Below are 19,207 nucleotides of genomic sequence, written 5' to 3'. Positions count from 1 at the left end.
CTCCTCCTCCTCCTCCTCCTCCTCCTCCTCCCTCCTCCTTCCTCCCTCCTTCTCCTTCTTCTCCTCCTTCTCCACCTCCTCCTCCTCTTTCTTTAAATTTAAAATAGTTCAGTTTCTTGTCATGCAAAGTTCCCTGGGATAGATAACATTTTAAGCTGCCACCAGTCACCACATGATGATGTGAGGTGTTTCAGAAGAATGGGTGCATATGGGGGCTCTCCATGCCCACAGGGGAAAGAGCTGTGGGAAAGGACACAGCACGTGGTGGGCCAAGGTGCCAAGGCAAGTCCATGCTTATCTCTACCACTGGACCCTCAACAATAAGCTCTCTGGTTTTAGGATGCATTAAAAATATCACCAAGTAATTTGCTTTTCTTACTCAAAACTTTCAAAAACCCTATGGGATGGGTGTTATTAATCCAAATCTATAGTTGAGAAAACTGTCTTGGGGAAATGCATCTCTTTCTCCAGCCCAGATGTCTCCCTCAAACATCAAATTCTTATATATGAAAACATTCTCAATCTCTCTCTCTCTCTCCTGGACATCTGATAATGACTCAACTCACAATGTCTGGACCATCCCTAAACTTACTCTCCCCTCAGTCTTTCCTTTCTGCTGCAGACTGAACTCTGTCCTGAAAGTTCCCACGTGGAAGCTCTAACCCCCCAGTGCAATAATATACAGAGGAATGACCTTCAGAAAGTGATTAGGTCATGAGGATAGGGTCCTTATAATGGGATTAGTGCCCTTATGAGAGGAGATACCATATATGTACATACCCTATGGTTACAGTGGGAAGGTGTCTACCTGCAAATCAGGAAGCAGCCCTGACCAAGAACTGAAGCTGCCAGCACCTTGCTCTTGAACTTTCAGCCTCCAGAATTGTGAAAATATTTGTTGTTTAAGCACCTCCCCCCCCCCGCCAACCTGTCCATGGCACTGAGTTATGGCAGCCTAAGCAGACTAAGACACAATCTCAGGACATGGTAAGGATCCTTCCAGGTGCCAGCTGCTCAATCTTATGCAGGTGCTTAATCAAAGTGCTCTACATACCAAGTTAGGGTGAGTTTCGAAAAACAACTACAGATGCTCTTTCTCAGGGGAATTTCTCCCTCACGCCCTGTCCCCAAGGTGGACAACCTTTGGGTGTCTATTAGCTCCTCTTACCAACCCCCCTCTCTTAGTAAGTCTTTCTTGGGGGTGTGCGGCAAATGAAACACTGCTTATAAGAGGAAATTTGTGATTGAAATTCAGGACAAAGGGCAGAATGAGCTTGGAGAGCCCTGTGAGATAAGAAGTAGGGGAATTTTGAGGGACTGAACCCCAAGTAGGCTTCCCTATTGCCCGGAAGGATGGAGTTGGGGAAGACAGAGAGGAAAGGGGTGAAAACTAGACCCATAAGGAAACGGAAGTCAAGTCTTCCTTACTAGCCCTTGCTATAGAAGTTATCACAGAACTGTGACTTGGTGAATTCAAGCCATCAATGGGCAGCACCTCGTGGTGGCAATACACAACCTTTGGAGCCCGATCACCTGGGGTTTGAAGACCAGCTCTGTGACCTGGGCCCAGCTACACTCTTGGAGCAGTGCCTAACATATAGAGTCAGCTCCCCATCTCTGGTGGTAGGAGAGCTGCCTAAACAACCCGCAGGTGACCTGGGGACCAAGGGCTGCCAGGGCATTTGGTCTTCATTATTCTCTCTCAGCCCAAGGCCCTCTGGGCAAGCGCCATTCCTCTCTGGGCAGCTTGGCTGATGGAGGGCAGAAAGAAGGTGCTCACTGTCTGAGGTTTTCCTGTCTGAGGGGCCTGACGTCCTTAAACAGAGAACTGGGCCATCAAAATGGTTGATTCTAAAGAGCCCACGCGGGACAAGGAACATTTTGCAGGGGGCAAAAAGTCTGTTAGTGTGCTCGGGGAGGCTTTTGGCTGTGCCTGCCTTTAAGAACTGGGTGCTGGGCCTCCAGCACGTGCAGCTCACCCTGAGTGTCTCCACGGTATCTGCAGGCAGCACCTAGGTGGGAGCACCTTTCATTCTCTGAAAAGCTCTGTTTTCCCTAGTGGGAGGGGGCTAAAGAGGAGAGAGGCATGTCATCCACCCAGGGTTGTTAGAAAGGGATTAAACTATTGCTGAAAGATTGCAGGATTCGCACACATTCGGTTTTTAATTTTTTCAGAGCATCCCCGGGCATTATGCCTCTTGAGCAGCCTAATGATTCTGGGGAAGCAGGGATGGCCAGGGAGATTTTATCAGCCGACATTACACACTAGGAAGTCAAGATCACGAACTGGTTAAGTCCACCTGCGGTCCACAGGCAAGTGATACTCGGCCTGCACGGTTCATGCTCTGAGTATTCTAGGCTGTCTTCCTGGTCCCCAGCTCTAAAATAATTCACAGGGATGCATTTCATGTATGTCACAGGGCTGGTGGGTGAGAACTCAGGCCTTGACTCACACCCTCATGTTGAGCCTATTTACTCTTAGTTTAGACAGAATTCTGACATTCTCCATTATTAGGTTTCCCATCCTGTCACAAATTAGAAGACCATAAGGACACTAATCATCTTTTGACAGCAGCAAGAAGTGACAGATGACATGAGGAAAATAAATTTAAAAAAATAATTTTAGCTGTCTTGGGTGGTTTTGTGTAGAGGCAAATAGCCCTATGAATTTCCTTGATCTTCTACAGAGATCCCTCTGAGTGATTGAAGAAAATTCCTGCTTTCTTTACGAATATAAAAGGCAATCTATAGCCTCAGGCAGCCCTGAGGCCTTTTCCCCAAACCCATTCTCTCCTTTCTGAGCCTCTGTCCTGGGGGGATTGGATCCTATCCCCACACTTAGGGCCCTGGGAATCAAGAAGAGCATCAGGTATTCATCGAAGACTCTGCCCTCTTGGATTGCCTGTGCTCTTGTAGGGAGCATGTTGTGTTCACCCTCTGCCCTGATCCTTGGGGAGGGACAGGTTCCCTCCTGATCTTGCATGTAGTTGACATTATCTTTAATACTCTCTACACTGTCCTATGAGACTAAGGCCACCTCCAGAGTTCTGATGCTCTGTCCTAGATGATTGATAATTAGTGGAGTGTTAATCTGTTGCTATAAGAGGATACCTGAATGTGGGTATCACACACAAAAGGGGCTTATTAGCTCAATAGGTTTTGTGGCTAAAAAGTCATCTGTTTGGCCACTGGGGAGGACCCCCTTGACTGAGTCGCAACATGATAGAGAAGTGGGAAGGGGAACAGCGGCATGAAGGAAAAGGGAGAACACACAGCCAGACAGGAAGTCAGAGAAGTATCCAGGAGTGGGCTTGCTCTTTTGTAACGTCTCGCTCTTATGAGAACTAACTCCATGAGCCCCACATCGATCCCTTTTTCTTTCCTTTTGCAGATTGAACCAGGGATTGAACCCAGGGGTGCTCTACCACTGAGCTACTCCCCAGCCATTTTTATTTTATTTTGAGGAGAGAGTCCACGTTTCCCAGGTTGGTCTTGAATTTATAATATTCCTGCCTCAGCCTCCCGAGTTACTGGCATCACAAACATGTACCAGCTAATGTTAAGCCCTCTCAAGGGCAACGTCCCCAATGGCCTCATCACCTCCCACTAGGTCCCACCTCATGAAGGTCCTACCACCTCACCACTACCACAGTGGGCCCCAAGTCTTCAGCACATGGGTGGCACACCACATCCTGATCCTAGCACAGGGTGGTGACCTCCTCTTCAGGGCGATGCCAGCCCTGCAAGGGGGCATGACCTCAGTCAAGTAGAAGTGTGGCTACAAAACCCCATCAGAATGCAAGCCAATGACCCCCCACCACCACCTACCACCTGACTCTGAGCACTATGTCATTTCTGGAATAGACCACACCAAGTTCCCCGGGTCCTCTTTATCCTGTGGGGCAGAGAGTTGTCCCACATATACACATGACCTTTCCTGATGCCTTCTTAGCCTCTGCCCCCACAGCCTGAGGGGCCTGGACACCTGGACTTCAGGGCAGCTCTGTCATCAGCCCTGTCACTACAGATGTCCCTAGGGTAAGAAACAGCTCCTCCTGCACAAGAGTTAAGCTTCCAACATTTCATGAAGGGTCAAAGGGCCTTGCAGTTATTGCTGCATAAGTAAGTAGGCAAGAGAGGTTGTCCAAAGGCAGAGCCCCAGGGACTCCCGTGGGAGGGCAGGGGGGTGCATTGGCCAGGAAGCTTTTTTAGGAAAATGGAAACTCCAAGCCCAGGATCCCAGGCCCTGCTGGACAACCTGAGTTTGCATACACTGTGGGTGGGGTGGGGTGGAGCTTGGACCCTTCTCCAAATACTGCACAGACCTTGCTCCATAGTGAAATTGCAGATTGAGCGGGCCAGAAAGGATGGCAAGGATCTATCAGGAGTGAGCACCTGGGACTTGATTCCTTCTCATTTGATCACACGCCCAAAGTTCAAACTGGGAAGCATTGCCCAGGAGCTTAGAAATGTTACTAGCAGAATAACAATTCATTTGCCTGCTATTTGAGACAGAACCACGATGTTATGATTGAACGCACAAATTTGAGAACCAGATGACCAGCATTCAAATTCAAATTTGGGCTTCATTGCTCATCAGCTGTGCAACCTTGAACAAGTGGCTCAGCCTTGTGCCACTTATTCTGTGCCTCAGTTTCTTCATCTATAAAATGGGAATAATGGATGATTGTGAAGGGTAAATGAGCTAATATTTCTAAAAGTGCTTGGAGCAGTGTCTGGCACATGTCAGTGTATGCTAAATAAAGCAAAACAATCGAATAAAAGGCAGGGCACTAAAAAGATGAGGCATTTCCAAAAAATGATATTGAGGTTCAAGAACAGTTCTCTCTCATACCTAACTTCTCACCCTGAAGGCAGCAGTTCCTGAATGGGGCTGCTGGGGAGGGAGTGCGTGAAGGGTTAAACCCCCAAGTGCACAGAAAAACAAGTTCCATCTGGTCCCTGGGACAAAGCGACAGCCTGCAGAGCCCCCAGCCCGGGCTCCTGCTCAAAGGACACATTGCTTTTTAAAATCCAACTTGTGGCTGCTTCAATCTATAAATCAACCAGCTCTCCACACCCGAGAGCTCCCAGCAGGACTTGCAAATGGCAGGAAGACGTGTGTGCTGAGAAGAGGCTTAGGAAGGAGCCCTCGCAGCTCCACCAAGGGCACCTGGACTCCAGCTTCTTCATTTCCTGTGCGTCATGTTGGGTGCCTTTCAAGGAAGGCACGACTGTGCCCGGGCAAAGAGAGGGACGACCAGAAAGAGCAAACGGGCAAGGGCAGGGCTGGGAGGAGGACTTCTGTTTAGATCCCCAACTTCAGTGAACAGCCCCTGAGGCTCAGTTGAGTCCCCATCTTTGTTCATTGAGGCAACAACACGAATAAAGACACTTGCCTACCACTCCACACCATGGCTTGGACCCTGTCTTTGGATGTCAGGCTGGGAGAGGGGCAAGGCTGCCTATGTGAACCATCAAACATGGCCCAGAAGCCAGGGAAGCCCTGAGCAAGGAGCTGCACCTGGAGCAGCCTGTGCCCAGGCATCCACTGCGGGACCCAGGGCTTCCTCACCTGCAGGGGAGAGGGAGCCAGGAGGAAGAGCAGGGTGCCTCCTGGTGAAACTCTGCTGGAGGCGGGGCCCCTCTGTTTCTACCACCCCCACCACGTTCCGCCTGGAGAATGCGGATCCAGCACCATCATAACCCTGCAGAGCAGGAAAGTAATTCACAAAAAGTTGGGCAATTCAAAGTTACAGTTTCCACAGCAACCAACACTCAGACCATTTGGGGAGCTGAAGCCTTTTCCTCTTAGTGTTCACTCTTTTTTTTTTCCCCAAATAGCATTTTCCCCCTTATTAAAGTAATGCACGTTCATTGGAGAACATATGGAAATCACAGGCAAGTGTAAAGGAGAAAATAAGAATCACCCTTAATCCCACTACTCAAGGCGATCCAATGGTAACATTTTGATGCCTTCCCCATTCATCTGGTTTTGTATTTTCGAATGCATAAAAAGATTTTTGAAATTTTTGAAAATTGGGACTACAGTGAAATTACTGTTTTATCATTTGGTTTCGTTCACTTAAAAATATATTGTGAGACTTTCCAATAGCCCTAAATATTCTTTGAGAACATGATTTTGAGTGGCTTTATGGTACATTTTCATATGGATAGGGTACGTTCTGTTTAACCAATCTATTGTTGAACATTTTGATGGTTTTCCTTTTTTTCCTGCTACTTTAAATAACACTACAATGAACATCCTTTTACATAATTTTTTGCATATGTCTCTGATTAAGCAATCCTATTAGAATGAAGAGCTAAAATCATTGTTTCCAACACAATGAATCTGCTAATGATTTTGATACACATTATCAAATCACCTTCCAGAAAGGTTGAAGCAATCTGTACCTCTACCTGTAAGATATACTCTCCTTAAAAAAAAAAAAAAAAAAAAGTATAAACTGCCATCTGGTTGATTTTATATAAAGTGCATACCATTTTTTAAAATTGCATGTTTTGAATTATAAATAGAATTAAACCTTCCCTTCATATTTTTAATGAACTTTTCCTCTTCCTATAATCACTGGTGAACATCCTCTGCCTTCTTTTTCTATGTGATATTCATCTTTTTCTTCCTGACTTATAAGAGCTGTTTATGCATAAAAATAATAACCCTTTGTATATTTGTGGCGTATATGTTCTCTCAGTTTATCCTGGAATTTTTACTTTGTTCATGGCATGTTTTAAGTGCGGAAGTTTGAAATATTGTTGTGACTCACATCTGTCTTTTGTTTCCTTTCTGACTGTCCATTCTGCTCAGACAGACCCCCTTCACCCTGAGATCAGATAGATGTTTACCTCGATGTTGCTCCTCTACGTATTCTCTAGCTGAGGGGGTTTGGCTTTCTGTCAATGCTCTAAGCTACCTGGGTTGCAGGTAGACGCGGTTGGGCATTAGCTTCCCCAGTGGTCCTGGGGCAGGAGTCCATCTGGCTGGGGCAGCCATGACTGCCAGGCAGACGCAGGACCCAGCCTGTCGGCTGCTCCTGTCTGTCAGGACTCAGATTTGCAGGCACCTTTCACAGGGGCCCCTGAATGTTGCTAGTGAATGGAAGAGATGAACGAGGAGGAGGAAATAGCTGTTCCCCGATTACACACAGAGAAAGGTACACCTCACGTGGCCTTGGTTTCCCATCTGAGCTGGGGGTGGTGGAGGATGGGAGCGCCAGATGTATGGAGAGCTGGCAAGCAGCTTCAGGCGCAGCGCATTAGGAATCCAGGGCTCCAAAGCTGGAATTAACCATCACTCTACTTGCAAGAGGAACTGCCAGAGGCAGTTTTGCTGGCTTTGCAAATCACCCAAGGCCAGATTTTCATGAAGAGGTGTTGGGGCAGAAGGAACCTGGGGCATCTGCTCCCCAAATTGGGGGTCTTCTCTTCAGTTTAACACCTCCACTTCCCAGCAAGGGACCCTAGAGTCAGGAAGTACAAGGCAGGATGGCACGATCCTGAGCAAAGGATTTCTCAGCCTCCTTCCAGGAAGGGAACACTGCAGATTGTCCCCGCCGAGGAGGTCACTGCCTTCCATTGTGCCTATTTCATTCCAGCCTTCTGATTTTTCACCAAGGCTGTACAGCCAGTTTGTCAAAATAAGTTCTTCATGTACTGTAGGACAAGCAGGGGATTTGTTTATTCATTCCACAGGTGTCTACACTCTGCAGCCTTATAGATATCCTCTTCATCGAGTGATACAATAATTCCTTTCCACCTCTCCTCCCTTTTATCTCTCCTTAAACCCCTGGGGGGGGGGGGGAATGGACTCTCAGGCCCCAGGGCAGAGCCCTGGCCTAGGACATGTAAGGACCTAGGTTCAATCCCCAGCACTAAAAAGGACAGCAAAAAGAGAAAAAGAAAACCCTCTTGTCTTGAACCTCCTGCCAACTAGCCACTGCCTTGCTCAGTTGTCATGCTGAAAGCCTGCTCTGGTCACCTGGTGGCTGGGATCATCCATCCCCCTGTTATGCCCACCACCACCACCACTGTCTACTGAAAGCTGCTGACAACAGACACTGACAAGCTTTATATAAATGATGTCGTGAAAGCTTCCTCTAGTAATCTTCATTCGACAAACATTAAATATTGATTAAGTGCCTACTATGTGTCTGAGACGGTTCTAGCACTTGGGATGCACCTGTGAATAAACCAGGGAAGAATTTCTGCCCTTGTGGAGCTTAGGTTCTAGCTGGGGGAGGGGTGGCAATATACAAAACAAAACACAGTACCTAGGTTATACATAGGTTAGAGGTAGCAAATAGAAGTTGAGAGGTAAGGGGCTCAGGCCTGTCAGAACTGGGGGATCTGGAAGGCCTCCTCGAGGAGGTGACCTTTTAGCAGAGATTTGAAGGGAGTGAGGGTGTGAGCCATGCCAGTAGAGGAAGGAAGCCACCCAGGCAGAGGCTGCTGCCAGGGCCAAGTCACCAAAACACTGCTGGTCAAGAAGCTTCAAGGAGGCCAGGGGACAGTGAGCTAGGCAGGCCAAGAGAGGGAAGAAAGGAAGTAAGGGGCAGAGGAACAGGGTCCCCTGGGGCCTGGCAGGCTACTGTCAGCACGTTGGCTTTTACTCTGGGGAATCAGAGTATTTCTTAGCAGAAGCGTGAACTGATCTGACCTGCAGACTTACAGTCTCCTTCTGATTGCTAGATTAAGAACATGCTAGGTGTTTGGGGGAAAACAGGGGTGGTAGCAGGGAGACCAGGCAGGGAGGCCATTGCAATAATCCAGGTCAAGAGGGTGGTGGCCCTGGCCAGGGTGTGAACATGGAGAAGAGAAGTGGTCAGCTTCTGGTCTATTTCCTGGTGCAGTGGCTACATGGTGGGAGAGAAGAGGAGCTGCCCGGTGGCTCTGGATGGTCATGTCACACAGCTAGAAGACTGGAATTACCCTTTACCTAGATGCAGAAAGACTGGAGATGGCGCAGCTGAGGGGAGGCTGGCCACTGGATGCTTGGGATTAGACATGTCTTATTTGAGGGATCCAACGAATACCCCAGCAGCCATGTGAGAAGGAAATCTTTGTTATGTGGATATTTAAAGTCATGACCCTGGATGAGACCATGGAAGGAGAAGAGGTTGGGGAGAAGAGGAGCAGCCAGTAAAGGAACAGAGAAGTGAGGAATGAGAAGGTGAATCCAGACAGCCTGGGTCAACAGACCAGTAAAAACACCCCAGTCCAGGGGGAGAAGTCACTGCTGGGTCTAATATTCCAGATGGGATAAGAAAGATCAGAGCTGAGCTCTTACCCTAGGGAAGGTACTCGAGCTTTCTAAGGAATGGGAAAAGCATCTCCGCGGAGGAAGTAACTGGACAGAGGTCGCAGAGCTCCAAGCCACAGCACTAGAGTGTCAACATCGTTGTGGGTGCGCATCTGCCCCAGCCTCTTCCCACACCCTCCCCTCAGGCTCCAAAGGTCTGCGATGGATCGCAGGCTGGCCGCTTTCCAGGTCAACACCTGCCATTCCCGCTACAGTCTTCAGCTCCGACCCGGGAAGTCTGCGGGTCGAGAAATCCCGCCATGAAGAGGGGACCTTCTGAACAGGTTTTCAAAACCTTTTCAATCCCCAGTGGGTGACAGGCTTTCTCGGAGCCAGTGGCAGCCTCCGCACCTCTCCTTTTCCTTCTACCCGCTGCTTCACCCAACTCTCTGGGAACCTGACCCCTGAGAGCATGTCGAGTCAGCACTCTGGTCCACTCTAGGGATTTTTTGCACATTCCTAACAGCAGGGCATTGATTTCCGCAAGCGACTGGCAAAGGGAGAGACGGGAGAGGGGGTAGGGTGCTGAGGTGTGCACACCTGACCCCAGCCAGAGACCCTCTGTATCTTCAGTACCAGGTGTGTCTCCACCGTGTGACACGCGGCTCCTGCACAGCCTTCCTGCCTGGGTGGCCCCTGCCACGCAGCGGGCTCCGCGGTTCCTGGGGCAGGAAGATGGTCGCCTATCGCCCCCTGGTGTCAGATTTTTAAATTGCAGACCCAGGAGCCCCAGAGGCGATCCCCCGCCTACCCACCTCTGGGCCTGGGGAGAGGCTAAGGAACAGTGGTGGCTCATCTACCCTCCCCTACCCTCTCATGGGGATTCTGGGTCCCACACCTGGGCCTGGCCGAGGCCGTCTACTTTCCCCGCGTGATGGGAACAAAACGGAACTGGGAGTAAAACTGTCCTGTGGGGTCTCCTGACTTTTGTCTTGGGCTGGCAGTCTCAGACCCAACAGGCAGCAGAAAATAGAGTCCCTGATTCGTGGACCCCCATCTCTGCATGCCCCCAGCCCAGCCTCATCGCTTGCTTAACTAAGTCACTTGACATTGCGGGACCACCACTGGCCCATCTGTAAAGGGAGGTGACTGAACCGAGGACCACAGGACCCACACCCAGCCTGTGTCGCTTCCTGATCTGGCTTCTTCCGGGGACCAGGCGCTTGGGAGACACCTCAGGCCATTTGGGGCACACTGTGAGTTGCCTTCTCCCCTTCAGTGGGCGGTGCAGTGGGTGGGTAGGGGCGTGGGCTCTGGAGTACACCCAGAACCAGCTTCAAATCCTGACTCTGCTGCTCATGCATGAGCCATGGCGTCTTGCTGTGTCTCCATTTCCTCATCCGTCAAACAACCGTTAATCTTGCCTACTGTGCTAGGTGGCCCCGAAGCTTAAGTGGGATAATTAATGTTCATAGAGCATTTAGCACAGAGCCTGGCCACATGGGGAATGGCCAGTAAATACCACCGAGTGGTAACCACTTGGTGACAGTAGGGATGGAACAGGTGGGAAAGAGCAAGGTTTAGAAGCTAGGGGGTCCGGGTTGTAGTCTCTTCACTCCACTTAATCCATCTGCCCGCCAGAGTGCAATGAGACTCAAATGAGGTACCTCCCTGAGCCTCGGATTCCCCACCATGGACAGAGACCAACACTTACCTGCCTGCCCTGTCTCATGGGACTGATCAAAAACCAGGAATGTGAAATTACAGCACGTGCCCCAAATAGAAAGGACTGTCAAGACAGGGAGCGCACTTTGAAAACCATAAAGCTTACTCTGCTTTTAACAAGAGACAAAACTCCCAGCACCCTGCGCTTGGGGCCACATGGTAGCATGAATCGCACTGCACTTCATGGGAACCTCCTATTTTCTTGCAAACACCCAGATGTCTCTGCCCTTGAGGAGTTTACATTCTCCTTAGAGAAAGAGACAAGAAAATGAATGGTGAGGATGCTAGAGATAACCCCTGGGGCGGAAGTGGGTGGCTCTCTATCCACCCCAAAGTGGAGGGAGTTGAAACGCCCAGTTAAGGGAAGAGCAGTTCTCAGAAAGGAAGCTGAGCCCCTGGGCAAGAGGCCACAGCAATTCCAAACCCCTGTGTTAGTTATAAAGGGAGGAAACTGTTGGGATCGGAGTCAGGAGGCCTGTATGGCAGTCTGGGCTCTATTAATCTGAAAAGGTGCCAGGCTGCAGGATTCCAACTCTACAACGTTCTGGAAAAGGAAAAACTATGGAGATCGTGGAACAATCAGTGGTTGCCAAGGTTGTGGGGAAGGAGAAAGGACAGGCAGGACACAGAGCGTTTCCAGGGCAGAGGAGTGGCTGCATAGGGCTATTATGATGGACATGTGTCGTCATGTCCTCATTAAGCCCACAGAAGCTACAGCACCAAGAATGAACCCTAATGTCAACCGCAGGCTCTGGGTGACAATGATGTCAACACAGCTTCATCGATTACAGCCAAGGCACCCTGCCGTGGGGGATGTTGACAGGGGTAGGCTGTGTGTAGGGACAGGGGGTTATGGGCACTCTGTGTTTTCTTTTATTTTACTGTGAAATCTGAAGCTTCTCCAACATACAAACTCTATTAAAAATATTTTCCCCTGAGCTGCTGTTTCCTCACCTGTAAAAAAGAGACTCTAATACATGTCCTGCCTGCCTGTGACACCCAGCGGGCTGTGGTTGGGGCCAGGCAGACTTGACCAAGCACAATGTGTGCTCCAAAGTCAGGATGGTAAGCTGACTGTCCCCACCACACCCTGTCCTCAGTCAATTCTCTGCCAAGAGGGCTGTGGACTGCAGCCGGCACCTCCTCCCGTCCCTCCCAAGTGTGCAAGTTTTAACAAATAATAAGTGACATATTACATTTTTTTTTTTTAAGATCTGGGAAACTTTCCCCAAATTTCTCTTTCTTTGATGAGAGAGGCAACAAGTCCCAGTAGCATTTAAGCTGTAACTGTCCCCCAAGAGAGCTGCACAACTATTTTAAATCCCAAGAAGCCTTCTCTGACACTCAGCAGTCCCCTATGAGCAGAGCCCAGTCCTTCCAAGAGCCCCACACAGATTTTTGCTGAAGGGCTTCTTTTCTAAACCCAGGATGCAAACCCACTGAACTCTCCCTTCAGGTCCCATACACCACCCCGGAGGAGCGGCCCACACACTTTTTTCAAAGAAACACTATTTATCTAAAAAACATCTGGAACTGTTTCCGCAGCTCTTGACTGAGCTTCAGCTGACACCAGATACTCCATTGCTGAGCAAGGGCCCGGCAGCCCTCTGCACAGGGGTCAGGTTCAGGTCTGGCTGGAAGTTCTGCAAGCCCTGAAGCAGTGAATACTTCAACGGGAAAGGTGGCTGGGGCTGAAGAGGACTGGGTCTGAAGGTCAGGAGCAAGACGTCAGTCATCTGAGGGCATAGTCCATTCTTCTATGGCCTCCCCTCCATTGTCAAGAGTTCAACTGACCTCCTTCCTGGGAAGAGAAGGCCTTCCCGGGCAGGGCAGAGATGACAGTATCTGGCAGGGGTCAGAGAGTGGAGCGCCATCGAGTCTGGCTCAGATGGATAAATGACTGAATGACACCTTGAGTCCGGCGTGAACATTAGGTGATTCCAGAGGTAAAATTAGGTAGGTGAAAGGGCAGTGGGTTGGGAGGCGGGACCCTGCAGTCTTGGGTGAGTGGGGCCTTGGGCGGTGTCCCTCACCTGCTGTAGAGGATTGTGAAATCCTTCCCGGGAAATTTCTCTGCAATCTGATAATCATCTCTCCCATTTCACCTGGTACTGCTGTGCCCAGAGGCGCCCCTGACAACATGGCCAGGCAGCCTGGGCTGGGCTGGGCCACAGTGGATGATTAACAGACTTGGACCACCTGAGCTACGGAGCCAGCAACCAAGGATGAAATGACAAGTGTGTGCGCAGGTCTCCTGGAGGCAGCCCTACTGGGTACTGGGTGTTTTCCAGACCTGGCTCTACCCATCAGCTCCGACCCCTAAATCTTTCCCAGCCTCAGCCACCCTGTGCTCTGTCTCCCACTCAGTTCCTGCACCTCCCACAACCTCAGGAAGCCCGACCTTCCTTCTATCTTTTATCTACCTGTTAGGTGACAAACCAGCAAACCCATCTAACCACAGTGACAACCTTATGTTTTTACTAAGTTCTGGTTAGGTGCTGGGCAATGAGTGATGGTCACATCTCATTAATTGTTCCCCAATAATTGGCCTGGATGGTCTTCCCACTCTGGACCCCTCACCCTGCCCTGACCTTACCTCCCATCCCCTGTTCTGGAATAACTCATTCCATCTCTCAAGAGCAGTGCTAGGGACTTTGCCAAACCCACGGGCTCTTCTCCAGCTCTGCTCTTTGAAGAGCCTTGTGGCCACCTCTCCCCATGCTGCCTGTCATCTGCTCCTTCCTGCCCTGCACACTTCCTTACCTCTCTGCTCTGCCCTGCCCATGATCTGGGCATTCCCCACCCCCAATCCCCAGAGCCCTACCACCTGCCCTCCCCTGGTACCTTCTGCAACATTTCTTCCCATAGATGAGGCTCTGCTGGTGGAACTCCAGCCCACAGGGGCTTGGGGACCCCTCACCCCAGCACTGAGCAGCACCCTCCAACTGGCTGTGACCATGATGGCATGCCCCATGCCACTCACCACCTTCTTCCTCCTGCTCCTCCAACCTTTTGGGGGCTCCAGTCTCTGACCTCAGTCAGTGCCAGGTCCTGTCAGTTGTGAGGTGTCTGGGACACCCTCTGAAACCCCACCTCTCTGACCCACCCCTGTGCTTATCTTAGTGGTGTTTCCAGAAGGCCCTATATGCCCTCCTTTGCCCTGTTTTGGTATTACCCTTTCTCCCAGCTCCTTCCTGACAGCACTGAGTCTCAGGTGTCTCTTGGCAAGCTCTGGTGTGGTGTGAGTAGCCAACCCACTCCACAGTTTCCACTCCTCCTCCCTCCCTGATCCCTCGGTGCAGGTCGCCTGTGGCTTAGTGGTTGGGTCCAGTGGGTGTCCATCTGACACCACTGGCCAGTTCTACTGACTGCAACACGTCCTCTCCCTAAGTGAGAGGTGGCCTCACAGATTCTGCTTCTGCCTGGATGCCAGTGACCCTAATGTAAGCCTCTGGCTGTGCCACCTCTGAGTGTGCACAGTGTCCTCAGATCTGCTGTGTATAGATGGCTCTGCTGCTGGCCTCTATCAGTCTAGTGCTTCCCTTGCTTGGTGAAGGCACTATTCTCAGGGTCATTGGGGTCCATGTCCACTACAGCTTATTGGTGCTGTGCCCAAAGACACCCTTTGTCCTGGTATAATTATGAACAGCACCCCCGCCTGACCCTCACAGGGTCTTGTTTGGGATGATAGATTATATGCTCCATCTCACCCTCACCCACCCATCCCAGAAACCCCGGCCCGCACACCCACAGCCCTATGGATTCCACCTCTCTAACATCTCTTACCCCACTCCACGTTCCTGCCTTCAAGCTCACCTTCTCTCCATTCTTCCACCTGCTGCCAGGTGACCTTCCAGAATTGCTAAACTGACCACCTTCACCAGTCTAACCATCACACGGTGACCCCACCCCCACCCACCTGACTTCAGTTACAACCCATGTACCACGCTGGGGCTCACCCAGCTTTCTATCTCCTTGTGGTGTGGCCCTGCCCTCTCCCAAGCCTCATCCCTCCCCTAGCCATCCTGACCCCTGTGTGCCTGTCCCTTGCCAGGTGCTGGCTCACGGACACCCTGTGACTCTCTGTTTGCCAGCTACCTGTCTCTCCCCCCAGCATCCTGGAAACTCTGTAATGGTGTCTTTTATCCTTGGATTGACAGTGTGTCCAGGGGGCCAGGCGTGTGGTGCCAGCGTGAGTAATGCCAAGTCATTTGTGACTGCAGTGCCCTAAGCAAACACCTGCTTTTGAGGGCCACATGTATCACTCTCTCCCTCTGCAAGGAAGACCTGCCCCCAGCCCAGGGATCTGCTGCAGCCACCAGGGGCTGCTCTCCTGAAACCACATGGGCATCAGAAGCCCAGTGTCCTGACAGGGTCCATTATTCTGTGGCAGCAGCAGCAGCCCTCATTTTCCTGCTTGCGCTGGTGAGCTTGGGGTCTGCTTCAGAGAGGAGCCTCTGACTCCCCACTCTGTAGGTAGGTCTCCATATCTCCAGCCTCTAAAAATTGGTGTTTAAGAAGTGGCTGGCGTGCACCCTGTAATCCCAGCTACTCAAGAGGAGGCAGGGGGATCACATACTCAGGGCAGCCTGGGCAACTTAGTGAAACCCTGTAGCTCACTGGTAGAGTGCTTGCCGAGCGCTTGCCCAGCGGAGGACCTGGGCGCCTCCTCTGCTCCCGATTTGGTGTTGAAATTTGTACGGCCGCTAGGGGGCAGCAACACGCGCAGCTGCAGCAGGGGCGGGAGATGCACTTGCCCAGCCTGGGACGCGCAGGGACACCTGCTTTCTGGCGCCTGATTAGAAACCTGAAGGACAGCAGGACAGAGCGCTGTGGCTTTTGTTCCTTCCCTCTAATGCGTGCACGTTCCCCACTTAACGGCAATTTCTTCCCTTCAAAAGGATTCCAGCTGGTTAAATTTAAGGTGAAGAATAAGCCCCAGTCAAGACACTTCTCAGGGTCCTTTCAGTTTTCATTGGCTTTAAGGACGGGATGCATTTAAAATGTTGGCCTCTTAATGTTTGTCAGCGCTCAGGAAGAGAAAAGCTTCCACTTAACTTCCGCAGCTCTCAGCTCCCAGCCTCGGTGCTCAAGAAGCATGACTTTGCCGGCTCTGCTCCCAACACCACCCCCACCCCCTCCTCTCTTTCCCTCCCTGGTTTTCCTTTCCAACCCCCAGCTCCACCTCTGTGCTGCCCGCTGTCTGAGGTCCACTGGGCTCAGCAGCTTTCCTGCACATGCCCAGGACTCCTGGAAGCTTAAACAACCAACCTGGGGCTTACACAGCTAGGGGCTTGCACTCTGGGAGGGGTCCTTATACCTGCCACTCACTTGTCCATTCTTCCCACCATCCATTCACTCATCCGTGCACTCACTCGCCCTGTGGCCCAGCATGGGACCTGCGACGCTGGCAGGAGCTGTGGGTGATTCCAGGAAACGCCGCACCGGCCTCCTCCTCGCTCTCCTAGTGTTTACAAAGTGGTTGCAGCTGTGAGGGACACGAATGGGCAATGGCAGGACACGAATGGGCAGGACAGAACAAAGCCAACACCCTGTTTAGCGGGCAGGAGACACTGAAAAGTCTTAGCAAGAAGCCATCAGCCAGGGGTGGGGGCCAGGCCCAGAGAGGGGCAGTCAGCAAAGGGGTCCTGGAGGAGGAGGAGGAGGATTCAGGATGGGAGGAGGGCCCACAGGCGGGTGAGCAGCCTGGGCCAGGGCGTGGAGGCTGCCCCACGCCCACTGCACCCCTCCTGCCAGGGCCTCGGGCCTTGCTTGGGGGGCACCCTCGGCCTGTCCACTGGCAGTTGAGGCCTTGGTGGCACTGTTTTAATCACCTTGGAAACAAGGCGCTGACCCGTTTAGCCAGTCACCCACTCTTGCCTTCCTCCCTCAGGCCAGGGCCCTGTGGAAATGGGCTTCCTCCTTCTCTGGAGGACTGGGGTTCCTCCCCTCTCCTGTTCCATTTTTGAGGAACCCTGTTCCCAGGGTGCACCTGCGTCCTCTCTAAGGGCAGGTTTGTCCCCTGGAGCCCTTGAGGAAGCTCCAGCCCCAGGTTCCTTAGCAGCGACTATCCTCCATCCCCCTCCCACACTGACTAGGGGAGGCTTCCCTCCAGCAAGCCCCCAGCTCTGCCAGCTCTGCTCGGCTTCAGCGGACCTTGCAGGGTCCACTGCTCAGGCCCGTGGGCTCTGAAGCTGGGCAGGCCCCTTACTTCCACCGGAACTGCTGCTTCCCCGCCTGACCCTTCGCACAGGCAGCACCTGGTGCTCCCGCAGCAGAACCACCCTCTTCTGCTCGCTGGGGCTGCCCAGAGTCACCATTTGGTTTAGGGGTGGGCGTGTGATCCAAGCAGGACAGATCCTGGGACTTTCAATGGTTGGAAAGAATCCATCTTTTCCCACTGGGATTGATAAACTGGTCAAACTTCAGCCTAAGGCTATTGGGGCCATTTTTGTCATCGAAGGAAAGAGTCTATTTATAAGTAAAAATAGCAGAGAGAAAAGCAGAGTCAAGAGATGGATGGAAAGATCCCTGTGACATAGTTAGAGCACCTAGATCCAACCAGACCTGAAAGTTATGTCTGGAGTGTTTTTTGTTTGTTTAGTTTTTTATTAGCAAGTTCTCCCCTTTCTTTTGACTTCAACCAGTTTGAGTTGGATTTTTGCCACTTGCCACTATCAATCTTGACTAAAGAAATACTTAGCTTGCAGACTTGATGAGAGAATTGAGTGAAATGACAACATGAATAACAACCAGTCTAAAGTGGCACTCAATGAAGGGCAGCTTGTCACCGACTTTGCCTTCTCATAGTCTGTTACATTTCTGTAAACCATAGTGCTGTGGGAATAGGATACTACTTTTTCGTCTGCCCACTGCTTTAACCAAACCTTCCTTCACAAAGTCTTTATTCTCCTGGGCTCTCTCGGACACAGCCCTCTGTCTTCCATAACTCTAGACCAGTTTTCTGTCCCACCTAGCCCTGGGCTGAGACAGGATGGGTTTTTTGACAGTGAAAGATTTCATTTCAGGGTGTGACAGATGCAGTGTCTTCTCTGTTGTGTCCATACCTCAGGACAATCCCATCCTCAAAACCCCAAACCCAGGACTTCCCCAGCGGTCTTCAAATCCCTCCCAGGAGGGACTCCAGGAGCTAGAAAAGTCTACACTGCCATCTAGTGGACATATTGGGAAACAGCCGCTCAGGGAATGGCGCCTGGGAGATTTGATCCTGGGAGATCATTGGGAAAGCATCTGGCCTGACCTCCTGGGGCCCTGCAAGTGAAAACCCCAGGACAAGGGAATTAATGGGAGAGTCATGAGTCCTGTCCCATGGGAGAGCATATACTTGTCCCTAAGGAACTGGGTACCTGCCCTGCTTTCGTGGCCCTCCACCCTGTCCCAGGAGCTAGAAGCACAGCAGCCTTCTGTTCTGTGCTCCTCTTGGTTGTCCACGGTGTGGCCTGGTTGAGGGTCTCCAGGAAGGAGGGACAATGTGTGTGCAGGTGTGTGTGTGCGTGTGTGTGCCTGCTCGCTCAGCCTTCCAGAGTAAAAGGACGTTCGTCACAGTTGCCAGCAGGACCCATCAGTGAAGCTTCCCGACATTAGCCACATAAGCTGTGAAACATACTAGTTCCCTGATAGTGACAAACACTTGGACAAACAAAGACGCCTCAACCATGTGACGCTGCTCTCTCCAGCTTGCTCCTTGCTGGGCCTGGCTTGGCCACTGTCAGGCCTGACCAGGGGAGTGTGGGGCCGCCAGGCTGCACCAGGAGAGAGGAAGCAACCCTTGTGCTTCCCAGCACATTGCATAGAAATGACAATCACATCCTAGCCACAATCCCTGTGTCTCATCCTGTTAGTGACCTGTGTCCTGGACACATCATAGTCCTTGTGTCCCTGTTGACACTAGCAAAACAGCAGAGAGCAAGAGGTGAGCCCAGGAGTCGAGAGAGAAAGAAATTGCTCAGAAGACCGGAGCAGCCTCCCGGGGACATGGCGTGACCGCTGGGAGCCACAGCCCCACTTCCCACTTCCACAGCCTTTCCCCACCTCACCAGAGCTCCAAGCACAGGGAAGCTTCCATGACGGGATGGGACTGATCACTCCCCAGGGAAAGAAATAAGAAATAATCACTTGCAATTCCTAAAACACTTTGATCTTCTACTTCAGGTGACTGGGCACAAGAAGAGCCTGTCTCCTACTGTGACAACCAAGCCTCAAGAT

The 19,207-nt window shown here is 51.3% G+C and overlaps 1 protein-coding gene across 9 annotated transcripts in view; it reads right to left on the bottom strand.

Annotated features, from left to right (window-relative positions):
• The window catches only part of Pebp4 (phosphatidylethanolamine binding protein 4), a 231,877-nt gene that overhangs the window by 163,247 nt on the left and 49,423 nt on the right, over positions 1 to 19,207 (bottom strand). The window lies entirely within an intron of this gene.

The sequence above is a fragment of the Marmota marmota genome, unplaced genomic scaffold (assembly GCF_001458135.2).
Source record: "Marmota marmota marmota unplaced genomic scaffold, marMar, whole genome shotgun sequence".
Taxonomy (NCBI): Eukaryota; Metazoa; Chordata; class Mammalia; order Rodentia; family Sciuridae; genus Marmota; species Marmota marmota.
The sequence above is the reverse complement of the archived record's forward strand: the minus strand, read 5'-3'. Positions and strand labels throughout refer to the sequence as shown.